At 38.2% G+C, this 26523-nt stretch overlaps 1 long non-coding RNA gene across 1 annotated transcript; it reads right to left on the bottom strand.

The window, feature by feature from the left end:
• Positions 1-11900: 11900 nt before the first annotated feature.
• On the bottom strand, positions 11901-22810 carry LOC122239267. The gene is made up of 4 exons (XR_006218216.1): positions 22751-22810; positions 17001-17127; positions 13039-13135; positions 11901-12119 (listed from the first exon to the last, which is right to left on the bottom strand). It is a non-coding gene; the product is annotated as an uncharacterized LOC122239267 (long non-coding RNA).
• Between the last annotated feature and the right edge of the window lie 3713 nt (positions 22811-26523).

Raw genomic sequence — 26523 nt, 5'->3', positions numbered from 1 at the left:
GCCTAGTAAAATGGAGATTTTCTCTTTAGGCTCGATTATGGGAGCTATACTACAAGGATATTATATGGATGGGAATGCTGTCTTTTTGCTAGTAGTACAGTGCAGAGAAGAGTGTGAGGTTGGAAAACTGTCATCTCAGACCCTTTGGAGAAAGATTATGGGTGAATGGATGGATGAGAAAGTGAATGGGCTGTTATCAAAAGACCTGGAGGGGCGCATGGGTGGCTCAGTCGGTTAAGCGTCTGACTTCAGCTCAGGTCACGATCTCGCGGTCCGTGAGTTCGAGCCCCGCGTCGGGCTCTGGGCTGATGGCTCAGAGCCTGGAGCCTGCTTCCGATTCTGTGTCTCCCTCTCTCTCTGCCCCTCCCCTGTTCATGCTCTGTCTCTCTGTCCCAAAAATAAATAAACGTTAAAAAAAAAATTTAAAAGACCTGGAAATTTGGCTAAACTGAATATCTTTAGGCAGGTGAATTTATTGGCAGGCTTTCATTTCTTACCCAACAAATGGAAATAACCATATCTGGCATGCCTCACAGCAATTTGAATTTGAAATGAGATAATGCTTTAAGTAATTTCATGACTACAAAATAGCAAGTAGATACAAAGTAGTATTGTTAGAAGCTGCAACTGATCATTGCAGGAAGCTAAAGGGGATAAACTATGTTGGAGGAGCTGGGAAGGATGTGAGAGATGTGTAGTAAAACTGGTTCTTGTTGAAGAAATCCAAAGTGTTCCAAACTGAAAGATTCAGAGATATGAAGGAGTCCATGTAAAATAAAAACCTTTCTGTTCAACTCTCACTTTGAATGTTACAAAGTACTTTATGATAGTGCAGACCATGCCAAAATATATTCATATAGACTTAGGAACAAGATTAAACTATAACTTTTGGCCACCTTCTCCCCTTATTTTCCTCTTATTTTAGTGTGTTGAACTTCAATTAAAACAACCTTGTGAGGGAGGAGCCGAGATGGCAGAACAGCATGGAAGTTTTTTTGTGTGTCTCTCCTCCCTGAAATACAACCAGACCAACACTAAACCATCCTGCACACCTGGAAAACTGACCTGAGGATTAACACAACAATCTGCACAACCTGAACCACAGAATTCAGCAGGTATGCGGCGCGGATCGGTGAACTGGGGGAGAGTGAAGCCACGAAGGGCAGGTAGCCTGCTTTTGTGTGCGGAGAGAGGACAGAGATGGGGGGGAGAATATGGGAAAAGCACACCCCCCAAAAGCAGCTGGAGAGAAAGTGGAAAAGTGGAAACAGCCGCAGGGACTGAACTAAAATGGAGAAAGGAGAAAAGAGAAAGGAGAAAGGAGAGAGTTTAAGTTCCATTAACATTATAAACAAGGGGAGCGCAGAGTCTGAAACTCTGCAGCTCAATACCTGGTGGTGCTCTGGTGAGAAAGGTAAATCCCCAGGAGCAGAGTGGGGTCCGGGGTTCTTCAGGCCACACGGGGAGAGGCGGTTTCCCTGCTTCCCAGCAGGGGACACCTGGTGGAGGCTGTGTGGGTCCCCCAAAGGCAAGGCCCCAGTGGACCCTGGAGAACAACCACATTCGCTGGTGCTTCAACAATGTCATTGGGGATGAAGCCTGGTGCCAGATGTGTTGTGATTTTCCATAATCCCTGAAACGCTGCTGCTACACTATCTCGTGAACTTTTTCTGGGGCGGGATGGCACCTGGCGGCAAGTCTCTGGTCGTCGGCAGCAGCACGGTCCCGCAAACGTTCCTGGGTGCAGCAGGCATCCGTCCATTGCTCGGTGAGAACCTCCTGCAGAGGGGTGGAACGGGTCAAAGCCGCAGTCCCTCAGAAGTAAGGGGTCGGGAAAAACAGCCGCATCTGAGTCTGAGACAAAACTCTGCAGGGAGGTGCTGCCTGGGGCTTGGTTACCGACTTTGTAAAAGCAGGGAGTAGACGAAAGCCGAAAACAAAAGACAGGTGTGCGACTGCTGATCAGGGTTCAGGACAGAGTTCGATACTAGAGGCTGGGTAACTGGTTGACGCCATTTCCACCTATCCCGCGCATGCGCATATGCACCTACAAGCGCCACCACAACCCCCCCCAATAAGCTAAGTAGCGCCATCTAGTGGAGAACAGAGCCGTTACATTAAACCCTGCCCAACTGGACCAACCTCGCTCTTCAGAACGCAAGTCTCTCCACCTGCTTAGTTTATAGACTATAAACTGCTTCATAGTTTGACTTCTAGGGGAAAACGAAGTAATTTAAGTCGTATTTCAGTCTGTTAGCCAGTCCATCTATTCAATTTTCTTTCTTTTTTGTTTTTCTTTTCTTTTATTTCCTTTTTTCTTTTTTCTTTTTTGTTTTTCTTTTTCTTGAATACAGAAAGAAAAAATTCATTTTTATTTTCAACTTTTATTAAAATATTTTTCTTTAATTTTTTTCTACTATAGGTTTTACTTCTGTGTAAATTTTTTCAAATTCTATTTCACTTCTGTCATTTCATTTTAGTCTACTTCAGTGTATTCATTTTTTCAAATTTTCAAATGATTTCCTTTTTTTTTCTTTCCCCTTTTTTCTCTAATCTATCAAGCCCCTTTCAACACCCAGACCAAAACACACCTAGGATCTAGCATCATTTATTTGATTTTGTGTGTGTGTGTTTTTAATTTTTAATTTTAATATTTTTTAATTTTAATTTTTTAATTTTAATTTTTTAACCTCATTAATTCCTTTTCTCCCTTCAAGATGAAATGAAGGAATTCACCCCAAAAGAAAGAGCAGGAAGAAGCAACAGCCAGGGACTTAACCAACACAGATACAAGCAAGATGTCTGAACCAGAATTTAGAATCACGATAATAAGAATACTAGCTGGAGTCAAAAATAGATTAGAATCCCTTTCTGCGGAGATAAGAGAAGTAAAAGCTAGTCAGGATGAAATTAAAAATGCTATAACTGAGCTACAATGTCGAATGGAGGCCACAGAGGCAAGGATGGATGAGGCAAAACAGAGAATCTGTGATATAGAGGACAAACTTATGGAGAATAATGAAGCAGAAAAAAAGAGGTAGATTAAAGAAAAAGAGCACGATGTAAGAATTAGAGAAATCAGTGAGTCATTAAAAAGGAACAACATCAGAGTCATAGGGGTTCCAGAAGAGAAAGAGAGAGAAATAGGGGTAGAAGGGTTATGTGAGCAAATCATAGGAGAAAACTTTCCTAACCTGGGGAAAGACACAGACATCAAAATTCAGAAAGCACAGGGGACTCCCATTAGATTCAACAAAAACTGACCATCAACAAGGCATATCATAGTCAAATTCACAAAATACTCAGGCACGGAGAGAATCATGAAAGCAGCAAGGGAAAAAAAGTCCTTAACCTACAAGGGAAGACAGATCAGGTTTGCAGCAGATCTATCCACAGAAACTTGGCAGGCCAGAAAGGAGTGGCAGGATATATACAATGTGCTGAATCAGAAAAATATGCAGCCAAGAAATCTCTATCCAGCAAGGCTGTCATTCACAATAGAAGGAGAGATAAAAAGTTTCCCAGACAAACAAAAATTAAAGGAGTTTGTGACCACTAAACCAGCGCTACAAGAAATGTTAAGGGGGACTCTCTGAGGGGAGAAAAGATGAAAAAAAAAGACAACAAATAAATAAATAAAGACCAAAAGCAACAAAGACTAGAAAGTACCAGAGAACACCACCAGAAACTCCAACTCTACAAGCAACATAATGGCAATAAAGTCATATATTTCAGTACTCACTCTAAATGTCAATGGACTAAATGCTCCAATCAAAAAACATAGGGTAACAGATTGGATAAGAAAACAAAATCCATATATGTGCTGTTTCCAAGAGACCCACTTTAGAGCTAACGATACCTTCAGATTGAAAATAAGGGGATGGAGAACCATCTATCATGCTAAGGATCAACAAAAGAAAGCCAGAGTAGCCATACTTATATCAGACAATCTAGACTTTAAAATAAAGACTGTATAAAGAGATGCAGATGGGCATTATATCATAATCAAGGGGTCTGTAGACCAAGAAGACCTAACAATTGTAAACATTTATGTGCCAAATGTGAAAGCACCCAAATATATAAATCAATTAATCACAAACATAAAGAAACTCATTGATAGTAATACCATAATAGTAGGGGACTTCAACACCCTACTCACAGCAATGGACAGGTCATCTAATCAAAAAATCAACAAGGAAACAATGGCTTTGAATTACACACTGGACCATATAGACTTAACAGATATATTCAGAACATTTCATCCTAGAGCAGCAGGATATACATTCTTTTCCAGTGCACATGGAACGTTCTCCAGAATAGACCACATACTGGCACACAAATCAGCCCTCAACAAGTACAAAAAGATGGAGATCACATCGTGCATATTTTCAGACCACAACGCTATGAAACTCGAAATCAACCACAGGAAAAAAATTTGGAAAGGTAACAAATACTTGGAGACTAAAGAACATCCTATTAAAGAATGAATGGGCTAACCAAGAAGTTAAAGAGGAAATTAAAAAGTTCATGGAAGCCAATGAAAATGATAACACCACAACCCAAAACCTCTGGGACGCAGGAAAAGCGGTCATAAGAGGAAAGTATATAGCAATCCAGGTCTTCCTAAAGAAGGAAGAAAGATTTCAGATACACAACCTAACCTTACGCCTTAAAGAGCTAGAAAAAGAACAGCAGATAAAACCCAAAACCAGTAGAAGACAGGAAGTAATAAAAATTAGAGCAGAAATTAATGCTATCGAAACCAAAAAAAACCCAAAAAACAAAAAAAAAACAAAAAACATTAGAACAGATCAATGAAACTGGAAGCTGGTTCTTTGAAAGAATTAACAAAATTGATAAACCACTAACCAATTTGATCAAAAAGAAAAAGGAAAGGACCCAAATAAATAAAATCAAGAATGAAAGAGGAGAGATCACAACCAACAAAGCAGAAATAAAAACAATAATAAGAGAATATTATGAGCAATTATGTGCCAATAAAATGGGCAATCAGGAAGATATGGACAAATTCCTAGAAACATATACACTATCAAAACTAAAACAGGAAGTAATAGAAAATTTGAACAGACCCATAACCAGTAAATAAATCAAATTATTAATCAAAGACCTCCCAAAAAACAAAGGTCGAGGGCCAGATGGCTTTCCAGGGGAATTCTACCAGACATTTAAGGAAGAGTTAACACCTATTCTCTTGAAGCTGTTCCAAAAAAATAGAAATGGAAGGAAAACTTCCAAACTCTTTCTATGAAACCAGCATTACCTTGATTCCAAAACCAGACAGAGACCCCACTAAAAAAGAGAACTACAGACAATTTATCTGATGAACATTGATCCAAAAATCCTCAACAAGATATTAGCCAACCGGATCCAACAATACATTAAAAAAGTTATTCACCATGAGCAAGAGGGATTTATACCTGGGATGCAGGGCTGGTTCATTATCTGCAAAACAATCAATGTGATTCATCACATCAATAAAAGAAAGGACAAGAACCATATGATCTTCTCAATAGATGCAGAGAAAGCATTTGAAAAAATACATCATCCTTTCTTGATAAAAACCCTCAAGAAAGTAGGGATAGAAGGATCATACCTCAAGACCATAAAAGCCATATATGCAAGACCCACCACTAATATCATCCTCAATGGGGAAAAACCGAGAACTTTTCCCCTAAGGTCAGGAACAACACAGGGATGTCCACTCTTGCCACTGTTACTCAACATAGTATTGGAAGTCTTAGCTTCTGCAATCAGACAACACAGAGAAATAAAAGGCATCCAAATCAGCCAGGAGGAGGTCAAACTTTCACTCTTTGCAGATGACATGATATTCTATATGGCAAAACCAAAAGATTCCACCAAAAAAAAACTGCTAGAACTGATTCATGAATTCAGCAAAGTCACAGTATATAAAATCAATGCATAGAAATCAGTTGCATTCCTATACACCAATAATGAAGCAACAGAAAGAGAAATCAAGGAATCAATCCCACTTACAATTGTACCAAAAACCATAAAATACCTAGGAATAAATCTAACCAAACAGGTGAAAAATCTATACACTGGAAACTATAGGAAGCTCATGAAAGAAATTGAAGAAGACACAAAGAAATGGAAAAAGATTCCATGCTCCTGGATAGGAAGAACAAATATTGTTAAAATGTCAATACTACCCAAAGCAATCTACATATTCAACACAATTCCTATCAAAATAACACCAGCATTCTTCACAGAGCTAGAACAAACAATCCTAAAATTTGTATGGAACCAGAAAAGACCCTGAATAGCCAAAGCAATCTTGAAAAAGAAAACCAAAGCAGGAGACAACACAATCCCGGACTTCATGCTATACTACAAAGCTGTAATCATCAAGACAGTATGGTACTGGCACAAAAACAGACACTCAGATCAATGGAACAGAATAGAGAACCCAGAAATGGTCCTACAAATGTATGGCCAACTAATCTTTGACAAAGCAGGAAAGAATATCCAATGGAATAAAGACAGTCTCTTCAGCAAGTGGTGCTGGGAAAACTGGACAGAGACATGCAGAAAAATGAACCTGGACCACTTTCTCACACCTACACAAAAATAAACTCAAAATGGATGAAAGACCTAAATGTAAGACAGGAAGCCATCAAAATCCTCGAGGAGAAAGCAGGCAAAAACCTCTTTGATCTTGGCCACAGCAACTTCTTACTCAACACCTCTCTGGAGGCAAGGGAAACAAAAGCAAAAATGAACTATTGGGATCTCATCAAAATAAAAAGCTTCAGCACAGCGAAGGAAACAATCAGCAAAACTAAAAGGCAACTGACAGAATGGGAGAAGATATTTGCAAATGACATGTCAGATAAAGGGTTAATATCCAAAATCTATAAAGAACGTATCAAACTCAACACCCAAAAAACAAATAATCCAGTGAAGAAATAGGCAAAAGACACGAATAGACACTTCTCCAAAGAAGACATCCAGATGGCCAACCGACACATGAAAAAATGCTCAACATCACTCATCATCAGGGAAATTCAAATCAAAACCACAAATGAGATATCAACTTACACCTGTCAGAATGGCTAACATTAACAACTCAGGCAACAACAGATGTTGGTGAGGATGTGGAGAAAGAGGATCTCTTTTTCAGTGCTGGTGGGAATGCAAGCTGGTATAGCCTTTCTGGAAAACAGTATGGAGGTTCCTCAAAAAAATAAAAAATAGAACTACCTTTTGACCCAGCAATTGCACTACTATGTATTTATCCAAGGGATACAGGTATGCTGTTTCAAAGGGACACATGCACCCCAATGTTTATAGCAGCACTATCAACAATAGCCAAAGTATGGAAACAGCCCAAATGTCCATCGATGGATGAATGGATACACAAGATGTGGAATATATATACAATGGAGTATTACTCGGCAATCAAAAAGAATGAAATCTTGCCATTTGCAACTATGTGGATGGAACTAGAGGGTATTATGCTAAGTGAAATTAGTCAGAGAAAGACAAATATCATATAACTTCACTCATATGAGGACTTTGAGACACAGAACAGATGAACTAAGGGAAGGGAAACAAAAGTAATATAAAAACAGGGAGGGGAACAAAACAGAAGAGACTCATAAATATGGAGAACAAACTGAGGGTTACTGGAGGGGCTGTGGGAGGGGGGATGGGCTAAATGGGTAAGTGACATTAAGGAATCTACTCCTGAAATCACTGTTGCACTATATGCCAACTAATTTAGATGTAAATTAAAAAATTAAAATAAAAAAAAAAGTAGTAAAGGAAAAAAAACAACCTTGTGAAACGTTTTGAATGCAAGTTTAAAATCTAAAATGTGAAGCAGGTGGATAAAACAGAGACCATGGGAGCCATAGAACAGCAAAGAAAACAAGTAAAATATTAATTCAGTAAAAGCATTTGCAGTGTAATCATTTGAGTAATGGGAAAAAAGATCTGCATGCAAGGACAGAGAGAAAAAGAATCAGGGGGAGTTTGGAATAGTACTTAAGAAAAGAGATAAGTTAAAATTTTTTTTCACTTTAAAATGAGTAAATGTCCTTTGAAAAGCATGGACCAAGGTTCAGAGGAAGGACTGGTGCACAGAACCCTTTGGAATACTAGTATTAACCAGCTATTATGTTGATAGCATTAATCAACTAAATGTATTAAGGCCCTCCAGACTGTGCTCAGCCCCACTTTTTGAGACAAGCTCTTCTCTTTATAATGCAAGTTTCAGGCTGCACCTTGGGGTCACTGGGAATCGCCAGCACTTTAAATTATTTCTCTTCCTAAGCTTTTGTTTGAAATAATATTGTTTGGAATGCTTAAGGCTTACCCTTCATGATTACAAGTACTACAACACAATCCGAATTATTACTAAGCATGCAATGCAAAGATTAGCAAAACAACAAGATTTAGTGTCCTTGGCTCAAGCTACACAAATATTGATAAAGGCTGTGAGGTAAACTAATTGATTCTATAAGCTTCATTGGCATTTCTTTGACAAAGTAAAGAAAGAACATTTGTATTTCAGTTTAAAGCCAGGACTAGGCCACTATTTTCAAGCCTGCGTGTCTTACAGGTCTTTTCACTTCTGTTTTCTAAGATCTTTTCATGATGGGATACTAATTTTGTGTCTCTTAACATAAATTCATTTAAAAACCATAACATTAAATCTTGAAATATAATCCTAAACATAAGAATTTATGTTACAAAAACCTTCAACAAAGTAGATGCCTCGTCAAAATTCAAAGGGGAAAACAAAAGTAAAACCCCCTTCCCCCAAAGAAGTGCATGTGGTCAAAAATCCAAAAGGTAAGATTCTCCCTGGGGAAACAGAAGCTGAGTTACATGTGTGAGAAGGAAGCGCTTAGCATCAGGGCAGATTTAGAGAACACTGTCCAAAATGGTAGCCATCAGCCACATTTGAGCACTTGAAATGTGCTAAATGAAACTGAGGTGCTGAATTTTCATTTCATTTCATTTCATTTCATTTGTTAAAATTAAATAGAAAAACTGATAATTTAGTTATTGGACAACTTTTAAGTATGTCCAAAACAACCTGGCATTTAACTCTACTCCCTCCATAGTACATTTTATGAAATCTAAATCCAGATGAAGTACTGTATTTTGATGAATATATAGTATCAGAATTGAGGTGTGCTGAAAGTATCAAACACATCGACTTCCAAGATTTAGTAAGGAAAAAATAAGTTAAATACTCCATTAATAATTTTTAATACTGATTACATGATGAAATGATAATTTTTGATATATTAAGTTAAATATTATTAAAATTTATCTCATATAGGCCTTTTTACTTTTCTTTTTAATTTTTTTTTAATGTTTATTTATTTTTGAGACAGAGAGAGACAGAGCATGAATGGGGGAGGGGCAGAGAGAGAGGGAGACACAGGATCGGAAGCAGGCTCCAGGCTCTGAGCCATCAGCCCAGAGCCTGATGCGGGGCTCGAACTCACGAACCGTGAGATAATGACCTGAGCTGAAGTTGGACGCTCAACCGACTGAGCCACCCAGGCGCCCCATGCCTTTTTACTTTTCTTAATGTGACTACTAGAAAAGTTAAAAAGTTACATGTGCAGCTCATGTTTCATTTTGACTGGACAGTGATGATTTAGAGAGCAGCATGATCCCAGGCCTGGTGTACAAATGATGTGTACAAATAATCAAATAAGAATTTTCTCTATAAAGGCAATCTCATAGCCAAAGAAAACTCATATACCACTTTTTGAAGTTGCAGGCAGCAGTAGCCCACATTAAGAAAGAAAGATAATACTGGCTCCACACTCAGGAGGAACCATTCAAGCTTTGGGGACCTCACAGTGAGAAAGGTGCACAGTGTGTAGAGTTCAGGGCAAGTCAAACAGAATTACGGAATGGCCAGAGGGGTTGTCTTATGTGGGTGGGATCTGGGGGGATCAGAGAATGAAATCCAAGGAAGGACTAAAGACGTATAATTGTCTACAAAGGACAGGGAAATTAATTGGCATGACAAAGGAGGTTGTAACTAGAAGTAATGGGATAGAGGTAAGAAAGAACAATTTAGGCTCAAGACATTTTAAGGTGAGGAAAAGCTAGAGAGGGCTCACAGCGTGGGAGGTTCTCTCAGGCTTGACAGAGGAATGGAGGACTTGACCTAGAGGTCTTTCCAGCTCTGGTTCCTAAAATCCTTTCTTGGTGGTATATTAATATGTTGACAGAGGTGAGCTGGGCAGGCAAAGGAGGAGCTAGGAGAACGAACTGGACGGTGATTTCACTAGGTGGCAACACTGAAATGACAATTGTCTGCCTGCTCTCCTGGCTTCCTGAAGCATCATTTTGGTAACATTACTGTGTGTATGCTCTTGGGAACTTCTATAGTGACCCATTTGTGTCTGCACAGAAACTTCACCATCAAGAGTGAATCCACTAAATGATTGGTGGGGTTGGGTATCTGCAAACGAGGTATACCTATTTGTTACTGACTGTTCCTTTCCCACCGAGCTTGTGAAACAGAGATAGAAAGGGGTGAATCCAGGCCTGAAGACTGAAAAACAAATTGACACTCACACACATGCACCAAACCTATTTCTTCCTCAACAGCCTTCCAAGTTCAGCGTAGACTCTTCACCATTACTGAGATGGGAGACATTGTCTATACGTCAAGACAGGTCACTAACTTAATTATGTGATAAATACTAGTTGTCATCAATCTGCAAACATCACTCTGACAACATTTTCATAATGTCACCTATGCTCCAATAAAAGTTTACAAAAAAACAGTGTGTTTCCAAAATCAATAGAAAGGAGGGGCACCCGGCAGTCTTGGTCATGGGACAGTGCAACTCTTGATCTTGGGGTCATGGGTTCAAGCCCTATGTTGGGTGTAGAGATTACTTAAATAAATAAGTAAATAAATAAGCAAAACCAATAAAAAGGAAATAAATATTTCATTTCTATTCATTCAACTGCACTGTATTAGACAGGAACTTTTCATTATTATCAAAAGTATATGTGTGGTGGGAGGGAATATCACATCCCTTTTTCCTCACTTTATACCATTTCCTTACTATTAAAGGAGAAAATCAAGAATAGAAAACAATGATACTCCAAACTCCTGCACATCCATCGCTGGCAGTTTCCCCTCCTTCTGTGATTTTCTTCAATGTGAAATGTAGATAGGCTAGTTCTCACTTTCAAAATTTAGCACAGATGTGGGACTTTTTAAATAATACTCTAACTAAGAGCATGGATTCCAGAATCAGAGTGTCAGGCTTCACATTCTGCCTCTCCCACTTGAGATGTTTATGACTTGGGCAAGTTACTTTCTTCTCTGAGCCTCAGTTTCCTCATCATTGTCTCTCTCTCATAGGGTTGCTTAGAGAAATAGATGAGGGAAAACGCATACAATTCTTAGCATAATACCTGACACATAGTCTTTGTCGTTACCATTTCTGTTGCTGTTGTTGTAGTTATTATTAATACCAGAGTGACCATTGATATAGCACTAGATAGCTATTGGGGCAATATAAGCAGTTAAAACAATTGAAGGCAGAAACGTAAAGAAACCTAGTTCTCCACAGAAGAGTAGCAGGTTGTCTTGCCTGCCAAACACCTAATGGAGAGGAGACTCCACTCTGTTCAGCAAAATGACTCTTGAACCTCAAGATCAGATGGCTTGGACGAATGCATTTGAAATAGCCATTGCATAACTCTGTGAAGGCTAAACTGGGATAAATTATTAGCATGGCCCTGGAACTGTGCTCCATTGTGCAATCAGGAGATTCTGTATGGTTTTACTTTTCATATGAAAAAAAAATATCAAAAACTAGAACCAGAAAACATTTGGAATTTTATTTTAGTCCATGGCCAGATCTTACAACATCGGTGATTTAAACCAGGCATCGAATATGAACTCAACCAGGCCTCTAATATTTCTGCATTACTTGGTTACGGCGAACAGTGTAGACACTGGCGGTTGATGAAACTCTGCAGCATGCGAAGGCTGAGAGCTGTGCTAGTCAACTGGAATCTCAGTCTCAGTTACCCTCCTGGCGTGCTGTGATAACTTAGTACCACGATGCTGAAGTCCTCTGCACCAGAAGTAAAAAGTAAAAATACTACATTTAATAAGCACAGAGACTGCAGTCAAAGCCACATTTACTGCCAAAGAAGCCAATGGACAATGAGGTGAAGCAAAGAGAGAGAAATCTATATTCACCCTGGTTTAAATTTCCAAGAACGTGATAGCAGAAGAAAGAACGATGCATGTAACACCAATATACCATGAACTGTGGCTTTTCCAAAAGTCTTCAAGAAGTACACACAGGATTTCATATAAGTCAATTATGAACCGATTTTCTAAATGGCTACAATTCTGCCAGTGCTGCTTTTCCCCAAATGAGGAAGCTGTTTATTTGCATCTTCTGTGCTGTCTTTTTGAAAGAGCCATTAAGGGAAGCAGCATAGCCACAAACAAGTACCCAAAAAGAATGGGATCAAGGCAGTGGTATAAAGCTTTGTCCCAGCAATCTGAATGCAGGTGTGAGAGACACAAACCAGGTGGCTAAAAGGCTTCTTTGTTTGAAGCTGTCAGTAGGAGGACCTGATTAATCTCATGCCCCATCCCTAAACTCCCTTTTAACTATGTCAAGACATCGCCTCACATCAGGAAGTCTACAATGACATGGCTATGTGCTAAGCTCAGTTAATGTGGCCCTAGGTTTAAACACTTCAGGTTGAAAGTGGATAATTGGTGGTAGTGGATTTTAAAAGCTCACACAGGTGCCTTTGAAAAGAGGTCAAAAGTCAAGTGCATCTCTCCTGAGAGTACTGGCGAGCCCTTCCTAAGGAGATCAAAATTCCTTTACACAAACCCCCAGGGTCTTGTAAGAACTGTTATTAATTTAGTTCTGTATGTTCCAAATAATGGAAAAACGATACCACATGTGTATATTACCAGTAACCTGGGCATATTTGTTCCAGAGAGGTAGATGTTAGATAGATTTTCACCTGGCACTTCTGGATTGCTAATGAAGTAATCCACTTTCTACCAGGGCAAAACTGGGAGTTCAGGTCAGGGTAATGAACCTTGAAAATGGTGAAAAGCCTGTGGGAGAAAAGGGCATAAACATAGGAATGTGTTGTCATATACCAAATGTATTTGTAAAACCAAAGCTATGGAGCTTTAACAATAGCTCGTAAAAAACAAACACTGCTGTATATATTCTGACTTCAAAAACAAGCATGTTATTAAGTATTTTTTTCTCTTTTGATTTAATATAAGTTACAAAGTTACATCATAACATATCTAATGGGTTTTGAAAAGTACCCCGAAACCCTAACCATTAATTGGCACATTTCAAATACCAGTCGGGAAGAATCTCTTGTTCAATTTGGAGGTCTTCAGCTGTTCATCTTTATTGTTTCTTTTCTCCACTTGTTAGACATTTTTAGTCAATGCATCTACTATTCTATTATACCTTAAGATGTGTTACTTACTAAAATACTATATTTGAAGCTAAATTTACAACAGGGATACATAGTTAGGAAATCTGACATTTTGGCACATATCCAGTAAAAAAATATTTAATTTTGTACCCCTTGTGTCTGCATATAGAAGGCCACAATAGTACATCAATACCAGTTTTGAAGCCTTTGTACATACCCATTAAAATGGCTATTTAAAAAAATACAAGTGTTGGTGAGGATAAGGAGAAATTGGAGCCCTGTGAGCTAGTGGTCAGGATGTAAAAAATACTGCAGCTGCTATTGATCCTTGAAAACTTAAAAGTGGAATTAGCATACGACTCAACAATTCCACTTTTGAGAATAGAACAAAAAAAATTGAAAGCAGGGAACTGAGAAAATATTTGTACACCCATGTCTGGAGCAGCACTATTTGAAATAGCCTAAAGGTAAAGCAAGCCACATGTCCCTCAACAGATGAATGGATAAATATATATATATATATATATATATATATATATATATGTATATATATATATATACATATATATATAATACATTATATTATGTATATAAAGGAATAGTATTCAGCCCTAAAAAGGAAGGAAATTCTGACACATTACAACATGCATGCACCTTGAAGACGTTATGCTAAGTGAAATCAGCGAGACACAGAATAATAATGGTAAGGTTCCACTTACATCAAGTACTCAGAGTAGTCAAATTCACAAAGGCAGAAAATAGAATGGTGGTTTCCAGGGGCTAGGAGAGGGGGAGACGGGGAGCCACTGTTTAATGGGTTCAGTTTCGGTTTGGGAAGATGAAAAAGTTTTGGCGATGGACGCACAACAATGTGAATGTACTTAATGCCACTGAACTGCATACTTAAAAATGGTCAAAATGGTAAAATTTATATAACGTAAATTTTAAGTAGAAAATTTAATTTAAAAACCCTTCATATGTGCATTAGTGTCCTGGAACTGGGGTCTGGATTGGGTGCACTTGCTTGATTGACTGCACTTAACAGGTCTGATGCACTGTTACTAATCAAAAGAAAATGTGTTTCTTTCAAGATCTTAAAGAATCCAACTGGCTTGAGCAAACAGAAAAAAAAACAAGGGTGTAGCTGACATTTTGAAATTGGTACACAAATTCTTGGACCCACTCACTCTATATTTATAATTAGGAAAGAATGTTTGTCCCTAAAATTTTTAATGAAAATCACAGGTTTGTCTTAGTAGTTTTGCCACAAAGTCATGGTTTCACTCAAAAAATGGAGAAAGAAGAGGGGAAAAACCCCTTCAGAAATAACACTTTAATTCAGATTTAATGTTAAACACACACATGTTCATGGTATGTAGCAAAGCTAAGTTAATGGCATAAAAGTAATATGACATTTGATTAACTGGTATTAAACTGAACGTGTTAATTGCAGAGAAGAAAGACTTGCCAAGGCATGTTAGAAGCTGAGCTTCCAATTTGAGCTCAGAATACAAAGGAAATGGCTCTAAGATCTGAGTAGCTGCTCTAACATTTACACAAGTCCAAGAAATTCCAAGCTCAAATCCCATGAACATACGTCTATTTATTCTACTTAAAGTGTTAACAGAGGACAGTTCAATTAACAGCATGTAACATTTTTTTGAGAAGACCTCAAAATCCTTTAACTTGCCAATAATAGTTTAAAGACTCCACCGTGTTTTAAAGGCTGGGAAAGGATTCAGTCTCCACAGAAAAGGAGATTGCCCTTGGAGAGCTTGCTAAAGACTTTGGTTAACCAAGAAACTATAAACCCCTGTGTTCTCATTATTACTCAAATATCTTTCACTGTTGATAGATCACAGCAGTTCATTCGATTGATTATAATTAGTAGTATCCTCTGGTAGAACTTCACCAAAAGGGGAGAGTTACAGAGTTTGATCCTTCCAATCTCCACTTTCCCAGAAAATTTTCACCTACCTGTAAGAGAATAATAGCAATGACAACAATAATAATAACCAAAGTAAAATAATGACAAGAACAATAACCAAAGAGAGAGGATGGTCACAGACAGATTGGGTAGTCATGCTTGATTTCTGGCTCTCAATGAGTCTCATGATTAAAAACTTTCTTAAAGAAACAAGACATATATGCACACACACATACACACACAAACACACATACACTCGATTTTAGTAAAATTAAGGACCACAGAGGGTGGAGTTTTTAGTAGAATTCATGTTGTAGGACTATTAATTATCCTTAATAAGCATTATTGATTAATTTGCTAGCTGAGCCACTGACAAATACCTTCCCCTGGTTTTGGTATCGGCTCCATAAAAAAATCTTCTAGGTTAGTGGTGCCTGGGTGGCTCAGTTGGTAAAACATCCAGCTCTTGATTTTGGCTCAGGTCATGATCTGATGTTTCAGGGATCGAGCCCCACATGGAGCCCTATGTGGAGCCCTACATCCAGCTCTATGCTGGGTGTGGACCCTGCTTAAGATTCTCTCTCTCTTTCTCTCTCTTCCCCTCCCCCCTCTCTAAAATAAATAAAATGAAATAGAATAAAAAATCTGCTAGGTTACAAATTTTATAAAGTCAGAGACCATGTCTGCCACGTTCACAACTAAATGTTCACCTCCTAGCACAGTGCTGGTCCATGTTGGGCGCTCAAAACAAATATGTATAGGATGGATGGATGGACGGATGAATGAATGAATAGAAAAATAAAAGCAGGTGATGTTATTGACAACCATTGGAGGCAAGGAGAACTTAAAGAACTTAAATTATACCATGTGCCCAGCACCATTCTATGGCGTGGTTTATATGGAATAAGCATTTTATCCTCAAAACAGTCTTAAGAAGTGGTCCTATCATGATCTCCATTTTATAGTTGAAGAAGCTGACATGCAGAAAGTACACAGCTTAAGTGGTTCAGTTGAGAAGCAGGTCATCTGGTTTCGGAGTCTACACTCTTACTTTTACCCATTACACAAAATTTTAAACCAAGATTGATGATGCAAAAAGTAACAGGAACGCTGGCCTTCTGTCCTTAAAAATAGACTTTGAATGTATAACATTCTGAAAGTATAAGCTGGATCATCTCAATCAGAAATCTGCAAGTTCATAAAAATGGAATTAGTGGGGGGAGGGGAATAGCAATGTCTTAGGGTGTTAGCCAGAGCAATGCTTTTTTAAAATCACTTCCTCAGGGGTGCCTGGATGGCTCAGTCAGTTAAATGTCCGACTTTGGCTCAGGTCATGATCTTGTGGCTCATGGGTTCGAGCCCCATGTCGGGCTCTGTGCTGACGGCTCGGAGTCTGAAGCCTGCTTCAGATTCTGTGTCTCCCTCTCTCTCTGTCCCTTCCCCGTTCATGCTCTGTCTCTGTCTCTCAAAAATAAACGTTGAAATAAAAATAAAATAAAGCAAAATCACATCTTCAGAACCACCAAATATTAGAGAAAGAAGCCGAGGGAGCCATCTATTTCTGCTCTTTACCGTTTACAAGTGTTTACACCAGTACCTGGCAAGGTGTGCTGTGTAGGTGTTGTTGTTACAACAACACCTCCTTTCATACAGGTATGTGGTCACATTTTTCATTCTTCAATTCCTTCAGGTATTCAAGGGATGGCCAAGTCCATTGCAAGTGCCTACAATACCAGAAAACTATTACATTGAAATAAAATGCAAATTGGTATTATCCTTGCCCACTTTGGCAATTCAGAACAACTGTTGTATGAAATTCTCTTCTGTAGGACAGCAATTCAGTTACTTGAAGGTAGCACTTTGTTCCCTCAAATACTCATCTGACATCCTCAGGCTCAGCAACCACTCAGTACCGTGAATTCACACTGTCTTCACCAGAATGCCCTACTCTGGATACAATCTAGTTAGTCACTATGCCTCTTAAATTATGGCATCAGAATTATGGCATAATATTGCAGCTGCTTTCTGACCAAGGCAACTTTTTAAGGGATTCTGAGGTCTCATGATCTGGAAACTATTCCTATTAACACGTCCAATTATAATGCTAGCCATTTCTATGTTTGCATCACACTGTTCATTCATAATAAAATGAAGGCCAACTGGGGTGCCTGGGTGGCATAGTTGGTTAAGCTACGGTTAAGCGATGGACTCTTGATCTTGGCTCAGGTCATGATCTCATGGTTCCTGAGTTCAAGCCCCACATCAGGCTCTGAGGTGATGGTGCAGAGCCTGCTTAAGATTCTGTCTCTCCTTCTCTCTGCCCCTCCCCCACTTGTGCTCTAGAAAGAAAGAAAGAAAGAAAGAAAGAAAGAAAGAAAGAAAGACTTTTTCAAAAATTTTTAAAATGAAGGTCAACTAAAACCTTTGACCCATTACTACATGCCGTTTAACTTGTGTTTGTGAAATTAATACTTTGACTCTATTTGATTTTACTTTTATTGAATTAAATTTCATCTGTTTTGTTCTAGAATTTTGAGATTATTTTGTATTTTAATTCCATTGTTACATGTGAAGTTTACAATGAAGAGAGTAAAACTTAAGCTTTGTCACTTGCTCTCCCACTAAGACCACGCAGGAGGGGCCCTAGCAACGTGTCCATGTGGTCATAAGTTTTTGTAGAATTAGCATAAGACATTTTAACTGTCATTAATTCTGGGTCTTTCCACTCCATCTTCCCCTCTGTCACATGTGTTCTATGGCACTCAGCACAGAAGTATGTGGGAATGGAGGAAAAACAAGATGTGAAATATAGACAGCCAAGAAGTTAATCTGTGGAAAATTCTTCCAAATCTCACAGCTCATATATGAAAGAAACTTATGGAAGTTTCCCCAAATTTGACAATTCTAAAAATTTACGTAGCATTACCAAAATAAATTTCAATTAATCATGCTAGAGGCAAGACAACTGTCTTTAAGTTCTTTTGCTCAGAAAGACATTACAAAACTATTACCAGGGGGCCTGGGCGGCTCAGTCGGTTTAGCATTTGACTCTTGGTTTTGGCTCAGGTCACAATCTTACGTTTCATGAGTTCAAGCTCCGCATTGAGTGTAGAGACTACTTAAAAATAAAATCTTAAAAAAAAACCCAACTCTGACATTCTATAAGCATCACAAAATCCCAGAAAATAACATATTTTTATTAATTCACTTCTTGATAGACATTTATATCTGTGTTTTTTTATGGTTTTTTGGCTTTATCCTCTTTGAGGACAGATTTATGCTAATTGTGTCTATATAAAGTCCTCTTCGAATTGGGACTTATGCAGTGATTAATAAATAAATATAATAAAACCGCAGCAAACTGGAATAATTGGTTCAGACTAGTCTAAGTGGAAAATATGCATTATAAACTTCTTAAATTGTATGAATTTCAAATATATGTATAATTCAACATATAATTACTAAGGCAGAGCTAAATTATAAATATGTAATTTAAAGGCAAAGTTGAAGTTTATAATAGGAATGACTACATTACCATAAGTAACATATATATTACAGTAAAACCTTGATTTGCAGGCATAATTCATCCCAGAAACATGCTTGTAATCCAAAGCACTTGTATATCAAAGTGAATTTCAAGAACCATTGGTTCAATTGTGATCATGTAATGTTTAGCATCACATACTACTGGTATTGCAAGACATTGTTCATTTATCAAGTTAAAATTTATTAGAAATGTTTTCTTATCTTGTGGAACACTCACAAAACAAGTTACTTGCAATCCAATGTTTTATTGTATATTGTAACATATTTATAAAATTTCTTTAACATAAAAATTAATAAATGCAAAAACTGGGTTTCCTGAGCCATTTAAGATGATAGGGAAATAAGCTTTGCATTGAATTACTTTTAAAATGCTTTATTTAATAAAATCATGGGACTATTACTAATATTAACATAAATTATAATTTTCAATTAGAAGTTTATTGTATATCTGCATGGGTCAGTTATATTTTCTAGAGATTAGATTCAGAATGTAAAATTTATTTAATATGTGTCCTGAAGAATATAAGATTTAACAGTAAGCCATTTATTATCATATACTGATTTAACATAGGTTCATATAGCAATCTAAAAGGAAAGTGATTAATTTGAAATAGATTTTAATCCACAATAATAAATAACAGCCATGAAAATTAGTATCTACTCACAAGCACAGTTTCACAGAATCTTTAGGGTAGACACTGGTAAAGAAGAGCTAAAAATTCATAAGTAAAATCTATAACCTAAAATATTTGGGGAATTGACAATATAGGAAAACTATAGCCATTCCTTCTGCAAATTTTTCTTCCAATGTGAAATTGATGTATTTGTACATTGTATAAAAAGAGGTTCGTGCTCAGAGAAAAGCATCTAGATTTCTTCAGCACCGTCAGGGCCTCTTCATTCTACTGTTAATCAAAGACAAGCCCAAATATCTTGGGACGGCTAAGAAATCTTGCAGATCTCCAGGGTGCTACAAGACAACAGGATACAAGGTTCCATCTTCTTTCTTAGAGTCCATCTGCTCACCAGCCCCTTCTTTGATCTGGCTATTTCTGGTGATAATTACACCCTTTTTGCTTCATTTGCCTACACATCAGAATTTGTCATCGTTTTGAATTACTCAATAACATAAAATTTATACAGAGCCTTAACTAGAGAAGCAGTTCTTAAGCCAACTAGCACATTCCGAGCACCAGGGGAGATTTTTATAAAAATGATGCCTGGACTCCATCAGAATCTCTAATGTTGGGTCCCAGAATCATAAAAAGTTTCCAGGTGATTCGAACATGAATCCAAGATTGAGAACCAGGCAGCAGAATAATGAATGAGCCTGTCCAGATGATATAGGAATGATAGAGCAGCCATAAAATCATCAATTCATTCTCTTACACTATTTTGAGCGCAGTCAAGTTAAAAAGGGTGACCATGAAGGTTTGCCAATAAATTCCAGTGACTCCAAGAAGTCTCAAACTCAAATCTAGAGGGGCTGGATGTTAAAAACAATTGGGGATTCCCCCCTGTGGTCAATAGGAGAGAGTGCGAGCTGTACCCAAAGCGGGGCGGAGGGGGGTTGGCTGTAATTCGGTTCTTGTCAATTATTACCATGCCGAATGTGAGCCATTGTTGCTGCATATTTTAATCTTTCAAGAGAAATCAGAGAGGAGTTGGGGGGGTGGGAGGGGAGGGGTGGTGCATGTGTGTGAAATCTCCTGACTTTTAAAGGATAGTTCAAAAAATCTTATAAAGTTGAAAAGCCAAAAAAGCATGTCTGCCAAGTGGACATGAGCCCAAGGCCTGACTCCAAGTGCTGGAGCTATATAGGATCAAGGGGCATGCCCTGGGGTGGCTGCTGGGTCTGGAGCCTCCCTGCCTGGGTTGTCAATACTATACCAAGGCCCTAAAACCAACAAATTAGACACTGAACATGTGACACACAACAAAAGTAAGTATTTCTCCACACTGTCATTTATCCCCTTAAAAATATTACCTCACACCACCATTAAAAAAGAAAATGAGTACTTACTTAAAAACCACATTAAAGTCATTTTAAGAGATGTGAGATCATAAAATTCTGTTCTAAAAATGGACATATCATGGAACACACATATCATGAGCATGTCCATCCAGACTTGCCCAAGAATGGGAGTGCTAATAGGGAAGGAGCAGATGGTTATTACTTTTCTGTGATTATTGGAATCAATAGGAAAGGAAAAAAAGTCCATTCAACCCTTAAGAAAAAAAATTAATAAGTAAAATATAAAAATGGCACCAATCAGCTCAAAGTAACAGCTATCTTCAGAAATACATTTTTTTAATTTCCAAAGATTTTTATGATATTATTTATATGTTTGCATTGCAATAGGGCAATCAGGCCATATCTCAGTTATTTTTTTAAGTTTATTTGTTTACTTTTTTTATTTTTAAGTAATCTCTCCACTCAAATTGGGGCTCAAATTCACAACCCTAGATCAAGAGTTGCACACTCTACTGACTGAGCCGGCCAGGCACCCCAGTATCCCAGTTCTTGCTTTTACTAACTGCGTAACTATTAACAAAAATTTGTCTGTTTGCCAAATGTGTCAAAGAAAATAATAAAACATATGATTGCTCAAAAACTTAAATTAGTACAATTTAAAGTGCCTTGCATGTAGAAGATGTTAACATTTGGCTTAATGCTTGTGAAAATAGTTATTACATATGCATTGACGTTATATAAAACAGCCACCCATTTTATGAGGGATTCCAAAGTTACCACTACTCAGTTTTCACTTCTTTACTATCTTAAAAGGTATATTAATTCAGTCTGTAATATTACTGAGCTCCAACCACATTTAAGCTAACATGTTCAGAAATTGTAGAGATCCCAAAAAGATCAACATAGGTTCTTCCATTAAAGAATATAGATTTCGTTCATTTATTTATCCAACAAACATTTAATGAATACCTACTGTGTACCAGGCACTGTTCTAGATAACGAGGATACAACTCTGAATAAGGCAAAAACCATTCCAGTTCTCATGGAACTTAGAAAATGGTGAAGCTAAAGAATAAACAACTAAGAAAATTAAGTAATAATAGCTGCTATAAAAAAATACAATGGGCTTATGTGCTACAGAGTGATTGGGAGGCTACTTTATGTTAGGCGGTCAGCCAAGAAAGGCTCTCTTCAATGACAAAAGAAAGCTGGTCACGTAGAGCTCGTCTGGGGAAGAGTGTTCTCTAGGAAGGGAAGAAGGCTGGCATATTTGGAGAGCGTTATTAGGGTACATGAGTGTGAGTCAAATGGGCAAAGGGGAGAGCTGTATGAGGTGAAGAAGGAAAAGTTAGCAGGTCCATATCATGTGGGGACTCATGGCTAGAGTAAGGGATGTGCATTTTATTGCAGCAGGGAAAGGAAGTACCCAGTTAAAATACTAAGTAAAAAGTGCTGTGGAAATCCAGGCAAAGGCTGTTAATTCTGCATGCCTACAAGGGAGGTTTGGAAGGCTTCTGGAGAAGTGGATTTGAACTGAGCCTTAGAAGATGAGCACAGCCAAAATTTTGAGTAGGCACAGAAAGACAAAAAGGGCATTCAAGGTTGGGAAGCCTGTAAAAACAACAATACAGGCACTTAGTGGTCTGGGATGGTTGGTGTGGGAACCTAGAGAATTGTGGAGGAAGATTGAGCCCCAAAGGGAGAATCCTAGGTGGTGAAGAGGAAAGGAGGCCACTTAGAATATTACCAGAGTGAAACCTGAAAAAATAGGGATATATCTTTTTTTTAATTTATTTCATAGCGATGTGTACATTATAGACACTTACAAAATCTCTGTGAACTGGTTGGACACCGAGAGTGACCATGAGTATTCTGCTAGTGCTCTATTATGGTTACCTGGGCATGTCAAGTTGCCATATTCATTTACATATTCTAGAACACATACAGATGATTTCTCAGAAGGCAATCTGATAATGCAGATTTCCAGGATACATATTCTTTGGTCCAGCATCTACACCTTTTTTTTTTTTTTTTTTTTTTTTTTTAAGTAAGCTCCAGGCTTGAACTCATGACCCTGAGATCAAGAGTTGCAAACTCCACCTACCGAGCCAGCCAGGTACCTCTAGTCTAGTGTGTTCACCTTTACCAGTTATACAACCTATAAGAAACACTTACGCAACTACACAAAAATTGTATGTGCAAGGAAGTTCAGCATGGAACTATAGGACTCCTACATTCCACCTCTCTAAGTCCTGGGAGCCACCCCCATACTCTCCTACATCACCAAAAACAGCAAGAGGTATTTAGAAATGGGAAACCAAGGAATTAGTCAAAAACACAAGCTCCATTTAAATCAGTGTTTTTTAAACAGTAGCTCATGATCCATTACTTGAGCCAGCCGGTAGCCACTGACAAACATTTATTTAATTTAGAAGAATCAAGTAGGGGTGCCTGGGTGGTTCAGTCGGTTAAGTGTCTGATTTAGGCTCAGGTCACAATCTCACAGTCCGTGGGTTCGGGCCCCCCAATTGGGCTCTGTGCTGACTGCTCAGAGCCTGGAGCCTGCTTCAGATTCTGTGTCTCCGTCTCTCTCTGCCCCTCCCCTACTCACACTCTGTCTCTCTCTGTCTCTCAAAAACAAATAAACATTTAAAAAAAGAATAGAGTAACATAAAACAGAGCAGAAAGCTTTAGAGTGAATTGAACACAGTACAGGTAAGTGTTGTGTTTCCTAAACAACTTGCTTCTGTTTTTCATACACAGACACAAGCATCTGTGTCCTGGGTTATAATGTTAGTTGTGTTTCTTAGAAAAAAATTTGAGAAATACTAGTTAAAATTATTTTGGGGGGCTACTGTTAAACCCGAACACTATTTTTTAACCCACTGATAACTGATGCAAGTTTATGGGGAAAACCTACTCAGTTATACATGGATGTAAGTATATGTCATCTGCAGGGCCCTGAAGAGGTCCAAAAGGATGCAGAGTAAACAGGCAACTGTGATACCTCCAGAGAATATGGAAGCTGTTGTAAAAGGGAACAACTTTCATTTTGTATTTTATATACTGTATATACTATATGCCTTTATATACTTCTGTGTTGTAATTTTCAGAAATAAAGAAAAAGTAGGTGTGTGAGAAGACCCTGCCTATTGAGTATTCCATCAATTGTGATAAATGATTTGAGGCCTTTAGGTGTTTGGACGGCCAGAAACATGGCAAAAGAGAATCTGAGAAAAAGTCTTAGAAGAAAACCTGGCACCTGAAGGGAGACTTGAAAAGTGGGCGAAGCGAGGCTCAGGGTAAAAAGTCGAAGGAGTAGGAAATCCAGTGCTCACTAACAAAAATAACTCCGAGGACTGCTCGTCTAATGGCCAGCAGACCCTGAACCACTGGGAAGCTACAGAGTTAGAAAGAAGACAGCTACTACGCAGAGCTCCCAAACATGTGGAGCTCCTCTGACCACATGATAAAGGCCAGGTGCCAGACGGTTCCCTCCGTTCCCCATCTTAGCATCATGCCAGGCTGTGGCATCCTCTGTCGCCAGAGGGCTCTGTTGACCACACGGATGAGGCGTGCCTGTTCATAGGCCAGGCCCCTGGATGCTGTTGGGGACACTCAGAGCGTGCTTCTGTGCTTCTCCCTTCTTTATGACTCTATGGTCACATGCTTGCAGCAGAAATGTTAGTATCTTCAATTAGAGCTTTTCCAAGAAGCAGTGTGGGTCATACTGGGTGGTACATAATTGATTAGATGTTACATTACATCATCTCTCATGCTTGATGATACCAGCATGGATGTCCTACCAGCTTGTCTTAACTAGCTGTTCCCAACTGGTTCTGGGCCTCTTACCTTTCCCAGGGTATATTGATTAAAAAGTGGTCTTTCTGTCTATTTGGTGCTTGCTGACTTGGAAGTGATAGCACATATTTCTTTTTATTGGGAAGAACGTAAACTTGATTATATACCAATCAATTATTTATCAGCTATACCATCTTTGTAAAACTGATCGTGGCCAAGTTCCCAGACACCAAGATGTCCTACGCAGCATCTTCAAAGAGAGCAGGATTCTGCGCCCTGGATTTTAATTTAACAAAAACATACAAAAAGTGCAAGGCCTTGAATAAACACATCATTACCCGTTTTAGAAGACTAAGCTAACCCTTTGCAATGTGTTGTCGAAGTTAGAAAATCCATTTAACAGTGGCAACAGGTAAATTGCTTTCCTAACTAAAACCCGCAAATATTCATCACATCACTTTACACACGGAATTGCTTGTAAGTGGCAAATGTATCTTAGTCATATTTGAAATTTCAGTACTCAGCAGTGGTGTTACACATAGCACACACTTAATAAACATTAAGTAAGTACATTAATAGGTAAGCTCATCGGGTAAAGTAGACATAAGGCCTTATTTCATTGGTGACTATTGCTGATTACCACAGAATTTTTGAATCCTAAAAGCAAAAACTGATTCTATTCATGAAATCCTACACTTATTAACATTAATTATCCTTTTGTCGGCGAGGGGGGGAGGTCCTCTATTCCAGTCATTAAGAAAGCTGCAACATTTCTGGATCTCGGTTTTTATGGCAACTAAAACATAAAGTCCTCTTTCTGCCATTCAATATTGTAAGTGTCTCCTAAATCATTATTTGTTGATCATATTGGTGATGCCTAATTTTTATGAGCAGTGAAATCTATTATCTTTTGTATCACTCTTCGGTATTTTATTGTATTCATTGTATTTTCTATCAGTCTTTGGTATTTTATTGTAAGTGACAAAGGAGATCTATTTTATAAGTAGAAGATCTCTTCTTATAAGTAAGAGGCAGAGATGCAACACACCCGTAACTAAACTTAACTCTCTTTTTCTCTTCCCACCCACCTTTTCTTCTTTCCCAACAGTTCAGTTTAAGACCAAAAATCCAGATTACAGTCAGACTCTTAATGTTAAATGCATTTTCATGGAGGCATGTGTCTGTGAAAGAAATTTTATAGGAACAAATGATCAATTGCATTTTAAAAATCAACTCCTACACACACTGCTGGGTAAATTGCCAAAGGGTTCATTATGTTTCCCACGCTAGGACCGAGGGCTAAGGACACTCAAGAAGTGAGCTGAATATTTCAGATGATTGGGTTTCACAACTAAGAAGCTTAATTTTAAAAAACTCAAGTGAGATAATATAATAGCAATTTCAGGATAATAACAGCTATTAAGATTCTCTATCCTGGAATCGTGGGACTATATTTTTAATCCTTCCATTCAAATGTTAATTATTCATCTGATTAGATAGAAAATAATATTTTAAAATCCTTCTTACTGAGCAACAGATTCATACCCACAGCCACCGTGCTTTTTCCACTATGGACCTGAATTGATAGCCCTTATAATTTTTAAATGATAGGCACTACCGGAGCCCTTCTGGAGCAATTCACCAGCTGTACTGAAACTACCTTAGTATCCCCTTGGTGTTTGAGCCAGTGATGGCAAATCCCAGTGGCTGACTGTAAACCCTTTTCTAATCACTGGTTTTCCAGGTTGACCAGTGGCAATATTAACAGTAACTAATTGATGCCAGCCAGCCAAAGACA

The sequence above is a fragment of the Panthera tigris genome, chromosome B3, assembly GCF_018350195.1.
Source record: "Panthera tigris isolate Pti1 chromosome B3, P.tigris_Pti1_mat1.1, whole genome shotgun sequence".
Lineage (NCBI taxonomy): Eukaryota > Metazoa > Chordata > Mammalia > Carnivora > Felidae > Panthera > Panthera tigris.
The sequence above is the reverse complement of the archived record's forward strand: the minus strand, read 5'-3'. Positions and strand labels throughout refer to the sequence as shown.